Raw genomic sequence first — 2,257 nt, 5'->3', positions numbered from 1 at the left:
GCTGCTTGTTCTCCCCTACCTGCTTTTCTCCCCTGCAACCTTACCTTTTGCTGGGCGTCAGCCTACATCACTTTCCTTCTCAGCTCTTCAGGTTTCTTTTCTTTTTCTACGGTTATTACTCAGCCTATAATCAGAGGTGTTCGAAATACATGCACTCTTCTTTCTAGTAATTGTTAGAAAGCAGGGTATTAGTAGGGGTAATAAACAAGTTAGGGGTGATTTGATATGAGTATCTTGCGCTCTGTCTCAAAAATAATCCCTACCTATCCTGAATTCTAAACGGTGCCTCTAACTGGGGCTTCACCCCCAAGTCAACCCCATACGATAACCAAAATTTGCTACCCAAATCAAAACATTTGTAGTGGCACACGTTTATATCAAAAGGTTAAATGCATAGCAATGACACAAGTGAGTATTAAAGTCCGTAATATAACCGCTGCTTATGTTGAAAACAAACTGTTTATTCTTCTTGAGATACTGAGTTCCAAAGAAAAGTTCACAACTCCAATCATCAAAATTATTCACAGCTTCATTCCTCTGTCAACACGTGTTTCGTCAGGGGAATACCCCTAGACTTCCTCAGGACTTCCTATAACAACATTCCCATTATGAAAGATCATTAAAAAATCATATACAATAATTAAAATCACACCCTCCTCAGTGAATATCAAATTATGCATGCTTTCACGTGGAAACCGTAATCCAGTAGATTATGTGTTCATAATACACTAAATTAGCTATTCTTTCCTAATATACATATTAATTACTGTGTAAGACATTCCAATAATAAAATATTCAATTAATCCCCTCATTCCCATACTAGCCAAGTGCAGCTATATCCATAGCAAGTGTAAAGACATACAAGGTGCAAGAATTCAAAAGTTCAAAAGAACATGCTAAAAAACATGCTAAAAACCTGTGTGTTACTCGTGCCAAACCACACCTAAAACATTATAGTGCCCCTTGTGAATATGCCAACTTTGTACCTTATATCCACTAATTCTCTTGACATATCCTTTATCCAAAACAGCAGAACATGTATACTATAACCTATAAAATAATCCCTTTATTAGTAACTCTCTACACTGTATCCTTAGATTAATTGACATTCCCCATGCCGCTCACCTGACACTAAATTCTTGACTTATCGAATCACTTTCATTCGGATGCCTTTATTCAATAGTCGTCCGGCGTGTCCTGTAAGCATTGTCACCATAAAGATCCATTCAATTCACTAAAACAAACAAATATACCACTGCTAGACGAAGTAACAGGCGTTATCTCCCTCAGGCTCTCACCTGTTTATTTTCTAGAATCCCAATCGTGGTGGACCGCGAGTACGTCGGATGCCACTCAAGAAGGGGAAAATTCCTGCTTCGCCATTTTTAAAGCCGCGATCTCGTTCGTAGAAATAAATGAAGGACTATTCAAAGCGGACTGCCTGCCCCGCATAAAAATAAAAGACGGACTCGTCTGCATCTACATGGCTCGGCCTCCCATACAAGCGAAACCACTCACCGGTTTCATACATTTCATACGTCCTGTTCGACCACCTAAGTTGGTGTATCATTACTGCAATTGATATTTAATCGATGACTAATAATATTAAGTAATGATTATATCCCCAAATTATATCATATCTGTATATTACAATTTTCTCATACATTGTAAGTAAGTGAAGACAGGAGCACTGCGCACATAATAATTCGATCATCTGATGCCAGTCCTATTCTTGTCATCATATTATTCTGATAACAATTGAATAGTAATATATACCCACATTTTTACCCAAATTTTAGTTCTCAATTGTATCTAAAGATATAATACACACTTAATATGTGACATATTCCCAGGAACCTGCATCTCTTATGGCACAGCTGACAAACAGAATTATACCTCATGCTTCATTTTCTTGGATTACTAATAAGACCTTAAGTAATCGAATAATCAAATGTTCCCAAAGGGCAATCGTTCAGAAACAATTATTGCTCACATAAACTTTATAAGTTAGTTCCACTTATCTCTCATCAAGAAAGTACTCCATCTCATGATACAAATTTAAACCTCGTTCTACGGCCCCTAATCGTATAATCCATATGGATTCCTTTCTTCTTAGGGCTAATTATCTATTGCCATCCCATGTTTTTTTTTCACAATAATCAAAACCAAAGAACTTGAATTCCTTATGAGTTCCCTGTGTATCACATATCTTCATATGAGAAGCTATAGGATACCGTTCATCTTCTTGCTTTATCGC

General features: G+C 37.0%; 1 long non-coding RNA gene across 1 annotated transcript; it reads right to left on the bottom strand.

Annotated features, from left to right (window-relative positions):
- Nucleotides 1–440: 440 nt before the first annotated feature.
- LOC138247226 (uncharacterized) lies at nt 441–1,386 on the bottom strand. Its single transcript, XR_011194374.1, has 3 exons — nt 1,299–1,386; nt 1,126–1,197; nt 441–589 (listed from the first exon to the last, which is right to left on the bottom strand). It is a non-coding gene; the product is annotated as an uncharacterized lncRNA (long non-coding RNA).
- Between the last annotated feature and the right edge of the window lie 871 nt (nt 1,387–2,257).

This window comes from Pleurodeles waltl, chromosome 7 (genome assembly GCF_031143425.1).
Source record: "Pleurodeles waltl isolate 20211129_DDA chromosome 7, aPleWal1.hap1.20221129, whole genome shotgun sequence".
NCBI classification, from domain to species: Eukaryota; Metazoa; Chordata; class Amphibia; order Caudata; family Salamandridae; genus Pleurodeles; species Pleurodeles waltl.
Note: the sequence above shows the minus strand (reverse complement) of the source record. Positions and strands in the feature narration are given on the sequence as shown.